We start from the raw sequence: 12,500 nt of genomic DNA, 5'->3' as shown, positions 1-12,500 counted from the left end.
ATCAGGTGCAGCATCAATACGGCATTTCTTACAGAATGTACAAACTGGGTCGCATTTTCCTCACTGACAAAACACCCAAGAAAACACTCCCGCCTTCGGCAAACATTTGCAGCAAACAAGACTTTCATACATACGCTTCACGTTTTCCGATTGTTTCCGAGCTCCTAACTCACCTGCAATAAAAAGAAATGCAAATCAATACAAGGCATTCAAAGCACTGTTCTATAAAAATAATAACAAAGAGAAATGAATACGAAACCTAACAAGAATGATAACAAGAAATATAACATTTACATGGGCCATTCTGGCTATAACCGAAAGACTGATGCTTGTGTTGAAAATGATAATAATTTGTAATTACAAATACAACAACGATAATGAAAAATGCCAATAATAATAGGCTACAAAGATAATGGTAACGGTCATATATATTTATGTGTGATGCGCACATACATGTACATGCACGCGTATCCATATGGATACTCCGTACATATCAACACACATGAGGGAGACGGGAAGGGAATGGGAGACCATGAGGGGAGAAAGAATAAAAATCTTTGTGAGATAGATAGAGAGAGAGGTAGGGGGGGGTCCGACCAGACATAACATGTAGCTCTAAACGTGCAAAGCAACCATGTGTACACGCAAGAGGGTCTGCTGATTCGCATGCATTAAAGCTGTTCGAAAAATCACCCGAGTAGGCGCTGTTTCCTATCGATTTTCCCCAGCCACGGTGGCTATATTCGGGTCCAACTAAGCCTTCATATTTGCATCATAATTCTGTAGCCAAATCTAAAAAAAAAAAAAAAAAAAAAATACGATTTTCATTTATCCAAATAGGCCAGCCGCCCCTCTGCTGTCCGGTCAAATCTTCATCCGTGATTGTTTTTTCTGTGATTCAATTTCCTCTCCTTTCACGCGGCATCGCCGGCGAATTTCCTCCCCCTGCGCAGGATCGCCGTCGTGTGCGTACAGCGGCACAGGAGGCTTCAGGAGTGGAAAGAAGAGGGGAAGAGAGAAGGAGAGAGAGAGAAAGAAAGAGAGATTTTCCTAAGGACCGAATGAACCCTCGCATAGAACCTCACATGGTATTGATCTCAAGCATAATGGGAGTTCATGAGTGATGAATTTCCCCGCCTTGCGATCCGTCTCACTCCGCGCCCATGGCCCGCGTCCGGTCACTCGTTATTTCTGCGGCCACCTTTTCTAATCTTCTTCTCACGGCTTGTCATGACTCGCCGCAGTTCTTCAATCTTCGCCGACGTCTGACATGCGATCTCTACGCACTGACAGCCGCGCCAAAGAAAATGAAGGAACGATGGCATAGCTTGCATAAACACTGCGTATATCAGTGTTCAGACACGCACACACGCGAACACACCCACACAAACGAACACACACATACAGACACAAACGCAAACACACACATACACGTACCCACAAACGCACACATGCATACATACAGACCAACATATTTATTCATATTTACTGTTGTTTTTTTCATCTGATACAGAGAGACAGAGAGAGTGTGAAAAGTATTGTGCCTAATCCCTAAGCCGATTTCTAGCGAACGGCACAAAATTCAACCCCACGACTATAATGGCCCATCAGTGCTGCCCAGACAAGCCCGGCCCAGAATACCCTAACTCGGGTCAAGAAGGTGCTGGCACTGAGAACAAGGACAGTCACAGATTCGTGGCACTAGTGACCCCTCGCACTGCGCCGGAGTTATCAGCTTCCCGCCGAAAAGCTGCAGAAAAAGAACTGCAGAGATATTTTTATTGGCCGTATCTGGGGAAAAGTGCAGGGACGGCATTCATCTCGATCCCGATGTCAAGCTCTACTCTTGGGTTCTCTTGGACGAATTTCACTTACAGCTGACAACAATGCAGATAAGGACAAAAAAAAAAGGGTGAGGATGAAAGAGAGGGAAAGGATAAGGGGAATGACACACACACACACACACACACACAATAATAACAATAATAAAAGTAATAATAATAATAATGATAATAGTAGTAGTAGTAGTAGTAATAATGTTTTCTTCCTTGAGTTTTGCGCTTGCACCAATGCAGATGTACTCCAGCGGGTGAATGAACGAAGGATGATTTCATGGCCTTAAGCTTTCATGGCACGCTCAAGAGCCTGGCCATCCCCCGATGCACCTGGCTGCGGCCCCTGTCAAAACGCCCCTTTTCATATCACTCAACAGCCATGAATGGAGAGGTTACATCAGACTGCACACCTCACGTGTACGCCTTCGGGGGAAAGGAAATGAATGAGTCAAAGGGAAAGAGGTGTTGCGTAGTGGCTGATTAGGAAGAAGCGAAGAAGAAGGGTATAAACTTCTGAAGTCGCGCCAGGTCTTTCAAATCCGCGAAGTCTTACAAAAAAGATCATCAACAGGCGGTCTCTAGTATGGCACTGAAAGTCAACCATAGGGAGATTGAAGCCCCGTTGGCAAAAGCTGACAAAAACAGACAATGGAAAAAAATTACCAATCCTTATTTTTTACCAATAACACGAAGGAAGTAGGATCAGGCAACTCGGGGCGCCACTTTCCTCCTTCTCACCTCTTCCTTCCCTCCTGCTTACGGGTTCTCATCAATCACCCCCCTCCCCCCCACCCGTTCTACTCATTTCCCCCTTCCCCTTCCCCTTCCCCCTCGCCCTCCACCCCTAGGACCACTTGACTCTTATCTGGCACCAGAAGACCCCTAAACGACCCAACTCTTCCTCCTCCGAAATCCCGTTCACGCAGTCACACAACTAGCTTCTTATCGTCCCCTTTTCTGTTATCTCGACTCTTTCCTCGCCAAACTCTCGCCCTCTTATCGTGTCGTTTCCTCCTACGTGTCACTTGGACTCTGTTTGTTCCCTCTGACACCTGCGACACGGGACGAATCTCTGAGGACATTGAACGATTTTCTCCTCGTCCTTCATTCCCCCGCCAGGAGCACCGGATCGTGTTCCCGCTGTCAGGCTGAAATGTTTTCGTCTCAGGATCCGCCCCCTCTGGCCCGACGCTCGAAACACCGACAGGAACATCTCTCTCTCTCTCTCCCTCCCCCCCCCCCCCCCCCCCCACCCCTCTCTCTCTCTCTCTCTCTCTCTCTCTCTCTCTCTCTCTCTCTCTCTCTCTCTCTCTCTCTCTCTCTCTCTCTCTCTCTTTCTCTCTCTCTATCTTAATCTCTTTTTTTCTCGCTCGCTTCTCACTCTCACTCTCACTCTCACTCTCATTTTCATTTTCATTTTCATTTTCATTTTCATTTTCATTTTCATTTTCATTTTCATTTTCATTTTCCTTTCTCTCTCATCTTTCTCTCTCTCCTCTCACTCTCACTCTCTCTTCTCTCTCTCTCTCTCTCTCTCTCTCTCTCTCTCTCTCTCTCTCTCTCTCTCTCTCTCTCTCTCTCTTAATCCTCTCTCTCTCTCTCTCACTCTCACTCTCACTCTCACTCTCTCTCTTAATTTCTCTCTCTCTCTTAATCTCTCTCTCTCTCTTAATCTCTCTCTCTCTCTCACTCTCTTCATCTCTTTCTCTTTATCCCTCTCTTTATATATTTCTCTTTATCCCTCTCTCTCTATCCCTCTCTAACCCTACCTCTCTACATTCTCTATCTTTATCTTATCTCTCTTTCGCCTGTTTCAAAAGTCATTTCTCACAAAATCCGAACTCTTCCTTCCGAAGACTATGAGGCGAGGGTCCTTGCCAGCGGCTGACGTGTCATCATTTCCCTCTCTCGACTTTTTTTCCTCAACTCTATCGACCAATCATGTTTGGGATTCCCCTGGGTGAGGAAATGAGGCCTCTCCCGCCGCGTCTTTCAGGCCGCGGCAAAAGAGAAAAACTAATCGCACTTCTAAAATCATCACATCTTTGTCTATAGAAAATAAACTCTCAGCGCAATATAAACTAACAACCTCTTTCATGCAAACACTCGCAATTACCAACAAAAACTCCAGTTCGCCGAAGAAAGGTATTTCAGAATCGGCATCCGCGTTGAAATTGAAGTCAAAGTCACATACACACTAAAACACACACAGATACACATACACACGCGCAAACGCACACTTACACGAATACGCACACGCACGGGGGATTCCTCAGTCACCCAGAGAACACACACCAGCCCGGCCGTAATCCAGCAGCCCTTCCGCCATGCCGTTCACCCAACGACCAAGCCGACGATCAGGACTCCATGCCGTCGGGACGATTGTACTACGATGACTCCCCCTCCCTCCGTCTGCGAGGCCGATCAATCTTGGCGAGGTCCCTACCAATCCTTTCCCGTAGGACCCGCACTGCTATCGGGCCTGGCCTCGCGCTCTGTCACTCACGGGATCTTGGCCTTTGTTCTAATCTCGGACTGTGGTTATAGCGCATCGCATCGCCAGACACACTGTCTTATCGGGCTCAAAGGATGGAGAATGAGAGGAAGGAGGGTAGGAGGGTAGGGGGGGAGGAGGAGGAGGAGAAGGAGAAGGAGAAGGAGAAGGAGAGGAGGAGGAGGAGGAGGAGGAGGAGGAGGAGGAGGAGGAGGAGGAGGAGGAGGAGGAGAGGGGGAGGAGGAGGAAGAGGAGGAGGAGGAGAGGGGGAGGAGGAGGAGGTGGAGGAGGAGGGAGGGAGGAGGAGGAGGAGGGGGGGGAGGAGGAGGAGGAAGAAGAGTAGGAGGAGAGGTGTGGGTAGGACGAGAGGGATAGGGCCTAAGAGAAGGCAAGAGGGAAGGAGGAGGAAAGAGGACAAGAGGCAGAAATGAGGATGGCGGTAGGGTGGGGAGGGGAGAGGGAGAAGACAAGGAAGAGGGAGAGAGAGAGGGATAGGGTGAGAGTGAGGGAGAGAGGAGGAGGAGGAGGAGGAGGAGGAGGAGGAGGAAGAGGAGGAGGAGGAGAGGAGGAGGAGGAAGAGGAGGAGAAAAAGAAGAGGAGAAGGAAGAGGAAGAGGAGGAGGAGGAGGAGGAGGAGGAGGAGGAGAGGAGGAAGGAGGAAGGAGGAGGAGGAGGAAGGAGGAGGAGGAGGAAGGAGGAGGAGGAAGAAGGAGGAGGAGGAAAAGAGGAGGAGGAGGAGGAGGAGGAGGAGGAGAGGAGGAGGAGGAGAGGAGGAGAAGGAGAGGAGGAGGAGGAGGAAGGAGGAGGAGCAGGGGGAGGAGGAGGGAGGAGGAGGAGGAGGAGGAAGAGGAGGAGGAGGAGGAGGAGGAGGAGGAGGAGGGAGGAGGAGGAGGAAGGAGGAGGAGGAGGTGGAGGAGGAGGAGGAGGAGGAAGGAGGAGGAGGAGGGAGGAGGAGGAGGTGGAGGAGGAGGAGGAGGAGGAGGAGGAGGAGGAAGAGGAGGAGGAGGAGGAAGAGGAGGAGGAGGAGGAAGGAGGAGGAGGGAGGAGGAGGAGGAGGAAGAGGAGGAGGAGGAAGGAGGAGGAGGTGGAGGAGGAGGAGGAAGGAGGAGGAGGAGGAGGAGGAGGAGGAGGAAGGAGGAGGAGGAGGAGGAGGAGGGAGGAGGAGGAGGAGGAGGAGGAGGAGGGGGAGGAGGAGGAGGTGGAGGAGGAGGAGGAGGGAGGAGGAGAAGGAAGAGGAAGGAGGAAGAGGAGGAGGAGGAGGAGGAGGAAGGAGGAGGGAGGGAAGAAGTGGGAGGAGGAGGAGGAAGGAGGAGGGAGGGAAGAAGTGGGAGGAGGTGGAGGAGGAGGAGGAAGGAGGAGGGAGGGAAGAAGTGGGAGGAGGTGGAGGAGGAGGAGGAAGGAGGAGGAGGAGGAAGGAGGGGGCGGAGGAGGAGGAAGGAGGGGGTGGAGTAGGAGGAGAAGGAAGTTGGAGGAGGAGGAGGAAGGAGGAGGAGGAGGTGGTGGAAGAGGAAGGGGGGGAGAGGAGGAGGAGGAGGAGGTGGAGGAGGAGGAAGGAGGAGGAGGAGGAGGAAGGAGGAGGAGGAGGAAGGAGGAGGAGGAGGAAGGAGGAGGAGGAGGAAGGAGGAGGAGGAGGAAGGAGGAGGAGGAGGGAGGAGGAGGAGGGAGGAGGAGGAGGAGGAGGAGGAGGAGGAGGAGGGAGGAGGAGGAGGGAGGAGGAGGAGGAGGAGGAGGAGGAGGAGGTGGAGGAGGAGGAGGAAGGAGGAGGAGGAGGAGGAAGGAGGAGGAGGAGGTGGAGGAGGAGGAGGAGGAAGGAGGAGGAGGAGGAGGAAGGAGGAGGAGGAGGAGGGAGGAGGAGGAGGAGGAGGAGGAGGAAGAGGAGGAGGAGGAAGAAGGAGGAGGAGGAGGAGGAAGGAGGAGGAGGAGGAAGGAGGAGGAGGAAGGAGGAGGAGGAGGAGGAGAGGAGGAGGAGGAGGAGGAGGAAGGAGGAGGAGGAGGAAGAGGAGGAGGAGGAGGAAGGAGGAGGAGGAGGTGGAGGCGGAGGAGGAGGAGGAGGAGGAAGGAGGAGGAGGAGGAGGAAGAAGAGAAGGAGGAAGGAGGAGGAGGAGGGAGGAGGAGGAGGAAGGAGGAGAAGGAGGAGGGAGAGGAGGAGGAAGAGGGAGGAGATGAGGAGGAGGAGGAGGAAGGAGGAGGAGGAGGAGGAGGAGGAGGGGGAGGAAGAGGGAGGAGAGGAGGAGGAGGAGGAGAGGAGGAGGAGGAGGTGGATTTACCCACGTGTTTTATTCCTTTTGGGCCGAGGTTATGGCCCCACCTCAGGCTGAGAGGAGGAGTGATTTACTGCAGGTGGGCGTGCGGGCGAGTGTGCTTTCTGCTGTATGAATCGGCGGTGCTGATTCTTGCTGGAAAATAAACAGCCCCCCACCGCCATCACCTCCTCCCCTATCGTAGTCACTGAATTCTTGGTAAATAGAGGTTAAATTCTCCCACGTTCGCCAAAACATGATTTGACTTTGTAAACACTGGCGATGTCATCATAAACAAACACCGTGTTTCACACCGGATTGGACGCTGTTGTTTTTTTTCTGTGCCACGCTTTATTTATTTCTCCTCCTCTTCTCCCTACTCCGGCCTCACCACGTGACCCCACGCGCTGTCTTTCCCTACGAGGGGCCCGTGGGTCACAATAGTCACTTAACCCTTTATTCGGTTAACGATTATTCGTCTCGCAGGCATATCCTCCCATGCTTATCAAGGTCTGCTTCTATTTTTTTTCATTCACCATTTCCATTTCCTTCTTCTACTCATGGCCCCGCCACCATCTACTAATTTTCTTAACAGCCCTTCCCTTCAACTACGAATCCCATTCCTTCACTTTTAAATACATCCATATTCAAAATTTCTTTCTTTCGCAATTCACTCATCCGAGTCCCTGTTCCTTCAACTCCCTCTCACCCTCAGCTCTTCCCACACGTCGGGCTTGTACAGCGAGCGGGTAAATGAGGGAGAGCAGATGCGGCAGTGGGGGCTGGGGGACGGATGGGGTAGGGGGAGCATGGCCAATCAAGAGTGCGTGGAATGAATGAAGTCTCTTTACTCAGCACCAGGTACCGCGCCACCCGTGAGAGGTATCTCCTTCTCTCCTTCTCCCCTTCCCCCCTCCTCTCCCTTCCCTCTGCCTTCGCCGGCATCACCATGGGAACCAGAACTCACGTCTACCTTTATCTATACAAAGTACGTGTACCTTTGCATCTACGTCGTGCAGCGCTACATCCGACTGAGCTCGACTCATTTGGTGGGACGAACTCATCGGCGTTCACATCATAGTCAGCGCAAACTTATACATGTACTTAAGACACTGCGAGGAACTACAACTAGAACACCACACTGTACCATCAGCTTTATCGGTCACCACACATGACCGTGTCGCTATCACGACCGCGCTTCTGCTGCTTTCATATCATATCTACCAACACAATATATTTCAGAAAAAAGACTTCACGAATAAAGGCTGTCAATCAAAAAGTCCTCATGACAGTGTGTGATTTGAGCGTCACGTGTTCACCTCAAATTCCACCTCAGTTGCACAGAAGTACCATTCTCACTGCTGAGGTTAGGTCGTCGTATGCACCATATAATATTTGTTTCTTTTATTTACTAATATATATTTAGTGGATGGAAATGGGGTATGTAGTTATTGTGGTTTAATTGTCTGTGATCGGCAACTGCATATAATGCAGGACGGTTGTGGCAAAAAGTTTGAGATTTTGCCCCTTGTTATACTTCATAATCTATCGTGTTTAATTCGCAAAATGAAACATTGTTTACAGTCTAGGTTGCCTGCTAATTGGCCAGGCCACACGTTTTCTCCCTGGTCACGACACGCCACTTGTTTTTCACACATGGCGATGCCGAATTTCCGGGAGGTGGCCATTTCGCGACCTTCGTGACAAACTCCGGCCATGTATTGCAAATCAACATTTTCCCCCTCCTTTTTTTCCAGACTCGCTTCTTTATTTGCTTTCAGTAATTAACAAGACGCACAAGACGTGCCTCACATGATTTCATCATCAAAATAATTTCTTGCGTTCCCTCATCCAAGATGCTGCTGATATTGTTACAAGCCATATAAGCTGCACTTTCTACTCTCTGCATTAAAGCGAGACTATCAGCTCGGTTTCAGATCCAGGTCAAGGAGCGATCAACAGCGATAATGTACGGCTAGCGATATCAGGACACGTATGCGCCTTGTCTCCGCAACATATCGGCTCTCAACACTGCTCCTCCGTTGACTGGAGTAATCTTAGCAAGAGCCTCCCTATCTATCGCCGTCAACAAAGAAACTCTCCGCCTAGCCCTCAAACCAGGCATGCAACAAAGCCATGCACGAAGCTTACAAATCATCTTCCAGCGTTAGCTATGGATGGGCGGGTTGCACGAATCGCCACGCACAAGAAAAAGTGGTTTTTCCTTTACGACATGACACTGTACCTTACATGGGCTGAGCAGAGTAGACAGACCCGATATGAGGTATTCCCTGATTATCTAAATGACGACGCAGAGGTGACAGCACTTGACGGGTGAGGGGAGCAGAGGAGGGTACAAGCAGCGGAGAGGACATTTGGATGGCATGAGAGGGTGTGATAACACAGGAGGAGGCTCGAGTAACTTTGAGGCTGGTTTACAAGACATGAATAATAATTCAAAAGTAAAGCATCACTACGTATGTTCCAAAAAGTAGCCCCTTATGTCAAAGACGATAAAGTCAGTTTCCCAAACTGATTTTAGGAATTTTAACGAACATCACTCAAAGGGGACGGGGACTCGTTGACTCCCAGACTCCCGGGCCAAGAAACAAGAAAAAATATTCTAAATTAAACTATTTTCCAAAATATTTTGTTCCAAGTGTCTCGAGCGCAGCCATCGACGAGGAGGATGCTTTGATCCGGCTGAAGTGGGAGAGAAGGGGGACTCCAAGGATCGGTTTAGAGCTTCCTTGAGAGCGGGTCCTTGTACGGAGGGCACGATACGGCACCCACCTGGCCGAACCGACGGCCGCTGACGAAGCAGGGTTACGCAAGCCTTCTCGCCGTGATTAAGGAGACATATATAGGGTGTGTGGTGGGTTCGGTGGTGTCGAGGTGGGTCGAGGGTTGGGCAGTCGTGGTGGCCGTCCCTGCGGAGATGGCGAAGCTTTTTCTAGAAGTCTTACCAAAGAGGATGAAGTCGAATGTCTTCGACACGATACACGGTCACGTTCCCAGATTTTTAAAAAAATCCAAAGATGAAAGTCTTATTATGAAACTCATACAACCACTTTTATACACCATACTTCTTCACATTTCATCTCACTCAAGTATCCTTGCCATCACCTCTATAAGCCCTGTCAGAGACGAGTGCAGCGTGTGATGAGAAGTGACGACGACCCTCTCTTACTAGCCTTCGCCGTACAGACAGCACCACTCAGTCACCATCTTGACACAATGCAGGACATCGGACATTCGCACCTGCTGGTGAAATTGCATCCCTCGGTCCGGGATCGATTAGAAACGGGAGGCCGCCGCCATGGGACATCCCGCCCGGCCGAGCTTTACATTCCCCGCCAATCAGTGATGAAAGGACAAGGCTCTGTGCGAGTGGGTGTTAATTCTCCCTCTGCAAGAACAAGTTGTCGTCGGGGAGAGTCGGATTACAGTCTTCGTGGAGATCTCACGGCGGTTCTTCTTTTGCAGCTTCAGGGCGACCATTTTTTCCTCGTGGAGGAGAAGGCTGCGTGCACAAGGTGTCTTATTATCCCGGTTATCACATCTCGTGGCTGGAGGTTTGCGCTCTTGCCGGAAACACTGGCATTTGTGAAGCAAAGGCACACACGCGACCGTGCGGATATTGACACACGCACTCACAAACGAAATATTCTAGTAATATATAGAAGTGTTCTGCCAATACGACTTCTATAATGCCATTGGCCTTAATGTTTCCCACGGAGTCCCTAAAATACTATAGAGATAAATACTACTGACTCCCATAAAGTCCACATAAGACATATTCAACTAGAACTAAATGTTTCTGAATGTACTAAACCTGACTGGCAAGTGTGACGGTGCAAGGAACTTAACTTATCGTGTACCCTATGCAATAGTCCCTTATCTTCACTTTCGTAAGCTCAGTTTGGCAAGAGTCTAACCAGGAATGTGCATGAGATACGGCTGATGGATCGCCCTCTACCATACACACACGCACACACACACGCACACACACACACACACACACACACACAATAAAATAAAAAATGTTGACAGCACTGGTCCCCACTTCAACGCATTTACAATGTAAAGGGAGATAAAACATATGACTATTGAAAGTATACAAACGGTACCTAATCATTACCGATATGCCTGAGAGCGAGTGCAGAATGGAGTATAACCTTCAAAAACTACTTCACAGAAGATCAGAGAACATAGACACATGTATTGGATGTTTACCCAATATCCATTCCCCGACAAATTCTAAATTAATCAACTATAAAAGGGTCGAAAAAGAAAAGAGAGTGTATTAACGCCGGTAAGCTTTACTTCAAAAGAAAATAATTACCTAAAAGCTGTGCCATAGCGAGCGCCTTACCGAATCCCACAGCAGCTCGACGTTTAGAGGATTTTCTTGGAAATCATTAAAAACATCCTAAATCACAAGAGCTTTGTCGGAAGGAAAGCAATGATAAATAAATCACCATGTTAATCATTGATTATTCACGTGAGATTCCTCTCGGGCGAAATCATTACAAAAGGTCTCTCCTTCCAAGGCTTCTACTTACGTTATTTTTCAAGATTCTGGTTCTGATTCTGAGTGAACGTGTGCACAAAGCAATTAACATGTGGACATGTATTCATAAAGACTTACTCACTCACTCACTCACTCACTCACACCTGAATACAGCCTTCAATCACTCTTTTGCTCTTATCGCATCTGGTTTTGGACCCACCTCGCCCCCCCCCCCCGGCCTCACCCCTGCCCCTCGGGAGTCCAGAAATGATGTTGCAAATTCTTCCTTAATGAACCACAGGCAGAGCCGAGTACGGGGAACCCAAGCCCTTCGGGAGGAGCAAATCAATTGCTTTCTGCAACCTCTCTGCCGCACCCCCCCCCCCCCCCGCCGCCCTCAGTTGCGGCGATAAAGGACGCGCTCGTCGGATTAGCAGCAACAAAATCTGCGGACACGATAAAGGTGACCGAGCACGTCCTCCGCACACAACGAGCGTCCAGAAGGAGACAAAAAATCTTCGGCGTCTTTCTCCATCGTGTCTTTACGGTCCACATGTTTACATTTCCGAAGTTCATCCTTTGTTAAGCTCATTATCCCAAAGCCGATGCAATCCTTTAAGTGATCACCACGCCGCGCCGGGGCAAGACCGGGACGCATCGACGCAGTGCCGTCGGTCTCCAGACCCGTAAGGTCGGAAATCCACGATCACGACAACCGGGAAATGCGAAATGGTAATCGCTCGAGATTACTGCATCCAAAAACAACATAAATTTCAACTACAATGCTGGGGGAGAAAGCAACAAGGGCGGCACTCTACGCAGATATTCAAATGCCACAGCCATGAATAAACAAAAGCGCGGCAAGCAGCATCTGTCGGCTCCTGCAGAAGCAATGGGATTCTTGCAAGATCGACAATAAGCATGATTACGCCTCACAAGAATTTCTTCTCTGGTTGATGGCGGAAATGATAATATTAAATATACATAAGCGGATTTACTGATATTTTCTGCACTATTGTGATTATATCAAAGCTGAATCTTAAAATAGCTTATAAGTCTTAACATGGTTTAAAAGTCTTAAAATCTGAGTTGTAAATATTACTATCTTTTTTGTTACGGTGTGCATGCATGCAAATACGTTTAAATTTTGACAACATTAATTTAACACGAGATAATGGAGGAGAAACAGTTGAGCGAGAGGAGTCTAGAAACAAGTTATACTAATAAAATAGTAACGAGAACAATAATGACTAAAATATACCTAGGGTGATGATGGTGATGATGATGAAAATAAATAATAATAATATTAATAATAATAATAATAATAATAATAATCGCGACTTGGGTTACTTAGCCTTCCTTGTCTATCTCAAACTATCCTAAGCTAATCTATCAACATCCATGTCACATAGATCGCAT

At 49.1% G+C, this 12,500-nt stretch overlaps 1 protein-coding gene across 11 annotated transcripts in view; it reads right to left on the bottom strand.

The window, feature by feature from the left end:
• Positions 1-12,500, bottom strand: part of Sulf1 (Extracellular sulfatase Sulf1) — a 170,580-nt gene that overhangs the window by 64,976 nt on the left and 93,104 nt on the right. For 2 of the 11 annotated variants that reach the window (XM_086538540.1, XM_086538539.1), the window contains exon 2: positions 135-173. The exons of the other annotated variants lie outside the window; for them this stretch is intronic. The gene's annotated coding sequence lies outside the window, so the exon portion shown is untranslated. The remainder of the gene's footprint in view (positions 1-134; positions 174-12,500) is intronic. 11 annotated transcript variants of the gene reach the window in all.

This window comes from Penaeus japonicus, unplaced genomic scaffold (assembly GCF_977035675.1).
Source record: "Penaeus japonicus unplaced genomic scaffold, GWHDUDI00000001_assembly GWHDUDI00000007, whole genome shotgun sequence".
NCBI lineage: Eukaryota > Metazoa > Arthropoda > Malacostraca > Decapoda > Penaeidae > Penaeus > Penaeus japonicus.
This window is presented reverse-complemented; position numbering and strand designations above follow the sequence as displayed.